This window comes from Triticum dicoccoides, chromosome 4B (genome assembly GCF_002162155.2).
Source record: "Triticum dicoccoides isolate Atlit2015 ecotype Zavitan chromosome 4B, WEW_v2.0, whole genome shotgun sequence".
Lineage (NCBI taxonomy): Eukaryota > Viridiplantae > Streptophyta > Magnoliopsida > Poales > Poaceae > Triticum > Triticum dicoccoides.
The window spans coordinates 267,216,656-267,222,655 of NC_041387.1; positions in this window are offsets into that span (position 1 = coordinate 267,216,656).

Genomic DNA, 6,000 nt, shown 5'->3' on the forward strand with positions numbered 1-6,000 from the left:
TTCCAATATGAATCTTGATAAATATGGGACTAGAGATGAGTCAACTTTAGTTAAAAGGTGTCCCAATGATTTGGAGTTTTAGATCTAGATGCAAAAATTGATAAAAGTGGGATTGAAGAGGTCAAGACTTTAAGTAGCAATGAACCCACCATTTTGGATTTCAAGGAATTTAATTATGATAATTGTTCTTTAATAGATTGTATTTCCTTGTTGCAATTCGTGTTAAATTCTCCTCATGCTTATAATCAAAACAAAGCTTTTACTAAACATATCGTTGATGCTATGATGCAATCTTTTGAAGAAAAGCTTGAATTAGAAGTTTCTATCCCTAGAAAACTTTATGATGAGTCGGAACCTACTATTAAGATTAAGATTAAATATTATGATTGTTATGCTTTCTGTGATTTGGGTGCTAGTGTTTCCACGATTCCAAAAACTTTGTGTGATGTGCTAGGTTTTCGTGAATTTGATGATTGTTCTTTAAATTTGCATCTGCGGATTCCACCATTAAGAAACCTATGGGAAGGATTAATGATGTTTTTATTGTTGCAAATAGGAATTGTGTGCCTGTAGATTTCATTGTTCTTGATATAGATTGCAATCCTACATGTCCTATTATTCTTGGTAGACCTTTCCTTAGAACGATTGGTGCAATTATTGATATGAAAGAAGGAAACATCAGATTCCAATTTCCATTAAGGAAAGGCATGGAACACTTTACTAGGGAAAAAATTAAATTGCCTTATGAATCTATTATGAGAGCCACTTATGGATTGCATACCAAAGATGGCAATACCTAGATCTATTCGTGTTTTTATGCCTAGCTAGGGGCGTTAAACGATAGCGCTTGTTGGGAGGCAACTCAATTTTATTTTTGTTCTTTATTTTTTGCTCCTGTTTAGTAATAAATAATTCATCTAGCCTTTGGGTAGATGTGGTTTTATGTTTTAATTAGTGTTTGTGCCAAGTAGAACCTTTGGGAAGACTTGGGTGAAAGTTAATTTAATCTTGCTGTAAAAAACAGAAACTTTGCACTCACGAGATTAGCTGTCATGTTTTACAGAAGAGTGATTTTAGGTTGATTCTTTTTGCAGAAGATTAATAGAAAAATTATTCACGTCCAAAAATTTATTTTAGAATTTTTTGAGTTACAGAAGTATTCGAGAGTTACAGATTACTACAGACTGTTCTGTTTTTGACAGATTCTGTTTTTCACATGTTGTTTGCTTATTGATGAATCTATGAGTAGTATCGGGGGGTATGAACCATAGAGAAGTTGGAATACAGTAGATTTTACACCTATATAAATAAAAAATTAGTTCACAACAGTACATTAAAGTGGTGATTTATTTTCTTATACTAACGGAGCTCATGAGATTTTCTGTTGAGTTTTGTGTTGTGAAGTTTTCAAGTTTTGGGTAAGGATTTGATGGACTTTGGAATAAGGAGTGGTAAGAGCCTAAGCTTGGGGATGCCCAAGGCACCCCAAGGTAAAATTCAAGGACAACCAAAAGCCTAAGCTTGGGATGCCCCGGAAGTCATCCCCTGTTTTGTCTTCGTCTATCGGTAACTTTACTTGAGGCTATATTTTTATTCACCACATGATATGTGTTTTGCTTGGAGCGTCTTGTATGATTAGAGTATTTTCTTTTTAGTTTACCACAATCATCCTTGCTGTACACACATTTTGGGAGATACACGCATGAATCGTGATTTATTAGAATACGCTATGTGCTTCACTTATATCTTTTGAGCTAGACAATATTGCTCTAGTGCTTCACTTATATCTTTTTAGAGCACGACAGTGGATTTATTTTATAGAAATTGTTGAACTCTCATGCTTCACTTATATTATTTTGAGAGTTTTAGAACAACATGGTAATTTTCTCTGGTTATAAAATTAGTCCTAATATGATAGACATCCAGGATGGATATAATAAAAAACTTTCATATGAAGTGCATTGAACACTATGAGAAGTTTGATTCTTTATGATTGTTTTGAGATATGAAGATGGTGATATTAGAGGTATGCTAGTAGAGTAGTTGTGAATTTGAGAGATACTTGTGTTAAAGTTTGTGATTCCCGTAGCATGCACGTATGGTGAACCGTTATGTGATGAAGTTGGAGCATGATTTATTTATTGATTGTATTCCTTATGAGTGGCGGTCGGGGACGAGCGATGGTCTTTTCCTACAAATCTATCGCCTAGGAGCATGTGCGTTGTACTTCGTTTTGATAACTAATAGATTTTTGCAATAAGTATGTGAGTTCTTTATGACTAATGTTGAGTCCATGGATTATACACACTCTCACCCTTCCACCATTGCTAGCCTCTCTTGTGTCGCACAACTTTCGCCGATACCATACACCCACCATATACCTTCCTCAAAACTGCCACCATACCTACCTATTATGGCATTTCCATAGCCATTCTGAGATATATTGCCATGCAACTTTCCACCATTCTGTTTATTATGACATGCTTCATTATTGTCATATTGCTTTGCATGATCATGTAGTTGACATCGTATTTGTGGCAAAGCCACAGTTCATAATTTTTCATACATGTCACTCTTGATTCATTGCACATCTCGGTACTCCACTGGAGGCATTCACATAGAGTCATATTTTGTTCTAAGTATTGAGTTGTAAGTAAATAAAAGTGTGATGATCTTCATTATTAGAGCATTGTCCCATGTGAGGAAAGGATGATGGAGACTATGATTCCCCCACAAGTCAGGATGAGACTCTAGACAAAAAAAAGAGGTCATACAAAAAAGAGAGAATGCCCAAATAAAAAAATGAGAGAAAAAGAGAGAAGGGACAATGTTACTATCCTTTTTCCACACTTGTGCTTCAAAGTAGCACCATGATCTTCATGATAGAGAGTCTCCTATGTTGTCACTTTCATATACTAGTGGGAATTTTCATTATAGAACTTGGCTTGTATATTCAAGTGACGGGCTTCCTCGAAATTGCCCTAGGTCTTCGTGAGCAAGCAAGTTGGATGCACACCCACTTAGTTTCTTTTTGAGCTTTCATACACTTATAGCTCTAGTGCATCTGTTGCATGGCAATCCCTACTCACTCCCATTGATATCTATTGATGGGCATCTCCATAGCCCATTGGTACGCCTAGTTCATGTGAGACTATCTTCTCCTTTTTGTCTTCTCCACAACCACCATTCTATTCCACCTATAGTGATATGTCCATGGCTCACGCTCATGTATTGCGTGAAGATTGAAAAAGTTTGAGAACATCAAAGGTATGAAACAATTGCTTGGCCTGTCATCGGGTTTGTGCATGATTTAAATATTTTGTGTGATGAAGATAGAGCATAGCCAGACTATATGATTTTGTAGGGATAGCTTTCTTTGGCCATGTTATTTTGAGAAGACATGATTGCTTTGTTAGTATGCTTGAAGTATTATTATTTTTATGTCAATATTAAACTTTTGTCTTGAATCTTTTCGAACTGAACATTCATGCCATAATAAAGAAAATTACATGGATAAATATTTTAGGTAGCATTCCACATCAAAAATTCGTTTTTTATCATTTACCTACTCGAGGACAAGCAGGAATTAAGCTTGGGGATGCTTGATACATCTCCAACATATCTATAATTTTTTTATTGTTCCATGCTATTATATTATCTATTTTGGATGTTTAATAGGCATTAATATGTTATTTTATATTGTTTTTGAGACTAACCTATTAATCGAGGGCCCAGTCCGAGTTTCTGTTTTTTAGCCTATTTTAGAGTTTTGCAGAAAAGGAATACCAAACGGAGTCCAAACAGAATAAAACCTCCGCGATGATCTGTCTTGGACCGAAAGCAAACCAGAAGACTTGGAGATGAAGTCGGAGACGCAACGAGGAAGCCACGAGGCAGGAGGGCGCGCCCAGGGGGGTTAGGCGCGCCCTCCACCCTCGTGGGCCCCACATAGCTCCCCTGACCTAGTTCCTTCGCCTATATATACTCTTATACCCTAAAAACTTCAGGGGGAGCCACAAAACCACTTTTCCACCACCACAACCTTTTGTACCCGTGAGATCCAATCTTGGGGCCTTTTCCGGCGTCCTGCCGGAGGGGGATTCGATCACGGAGGGCTTGTACATCAACACCATTACCTCTCCGACAAAGCGTGAGTAGTTTACCATAGACCTTCAGGTCCATAGTTATTAGCTAGATGGCTTCTTCTCTCTCTTTGATTCTCAATACCATGTTCTCGTCGATGTTCTTGGGGATCTATTCGAGGTAATATTCTTTTGCGGTGTGTTTGCCGAGATCCGATGAATTGTGTATTTATGATCAAGATTATCTATGAATATTATTTGATTCCTCTCTGAATTCGTATATGCATGATTTGATATCTTTCCAAGTCTCTTCAAATTATCGGTTTAGTTTGGCCTACTAGATTGATCTTTCTTGCAATGGGAGAAGTGCTTAGCTTTGGGTTTAATCTTGCGGTGTCCTTTCCCAGTGATAGTAGGGGCAGCAAGGCACGTATTGTACTGTTGCCATCGAGGATAACAAGATGGGGTTTTCATCATATTGCTTGAGTTAATTCCTCTACATCATGTCATCTTGCTTAATGCGTTACTCCATTGTTATGAACTTAATACTCTAGATGCATGCTGGATAGCAGTCGATGTGTGGAGTAATAGTAGTAGATGCAGGCAGGATTCAGTCTACTTGACACGGACGTGATGCCTATGTTCATGATCATTGCCTTAGATGTCGTCATAACTATGCGCTTTTCTATCAATTACTCGGCAGTAATTTGTCCACCCACCGTAATATATGCTATCTTGAGAGAAGCCACTAGTGAAACCTATGGCCCCCGGGTCTCTTTTCCATATTACCGAATCTCGTTTACATCTTGCTAGTTTCCGATCTACTATTTTGTAATCTTTACTTTCCAATCTATAAACCAAAAAAACCAAAAATATTTGCTTTACCGTTTATCTATCTCCATCAGATCTCACTTTTTAGAGTGACCGTGAAGGGATTGACAACCCCTTTATCGTGTTGGTTGCAAGTTCTTGATTGTTTGTGCAGGTATTCGGTGACTTGTGCATTGTCTTCTACTAGATTAATACCTTGGTTCTCAAAACTGAGGGAAATACTTATGCTACTTTGCTGCATCACCCTTTCCTCTTCAAGGGAAAACCAACGCAAGCTCAAGAGGTAGCAAGAACATGGACTGCCAAAACATAATGATTTCTACCAAGATTGATATAGGAGTCATCACAATGACTGCAACAAAGTTAAGTTCACAATAACAACATCTTAACTACCTTGACGACACTGCTAATGTACCATCTACTAAGGGAAACTCACAATCACACAACACTGATCACATCGCCGCAACCTCAGCTGACGGAGCTTTGTGATGTAGAGGACACACTCGTGGAAGGTGAATTTCACGATCTATTGCAGCATTTTTTGCTTGGATGGTGGGTGATGGTGTCCTGGACTAGGGGGTGCTCACCACGTCGTCTACCGACCAGGTGGGTCGGGCCGAGGACCCCCATGGTGGTTCACTAATGGGCTTCTTTGGGCAGCTCATGACATATACGAGGAAGATTCCACAAGACTTGGTGATCAAGACAAGGACTCCTCTCCATCGACGTAGCCGACTAGGACTCTTGTTATCCTAGGCCTCCGGTACATTATATAAGCCGAGGCCAGACTAGTCATTAGAATCATACACAACATATGATCTCGAGGTAGATCAACTCTATACTCGGTACATCATCATCAATATAAACAAGAGCAGGATGTAGGGTTTTACCTCCATCAATAGGGCCTGAACCTGGGTAAACATCGTCTCCTTTGTCTCTTGTTACCCATCGATCCAAGATCCACAGCTCAGGACCCCCTACCCCCGAGGTCTGTCGGTTTTGACACCGACAATGGTGCTTTCATTGAGAGCGCCGATGTGAGATCGACAGAGGATCAATGGCTCGCCTGCAGATCAACTGCGAGTCA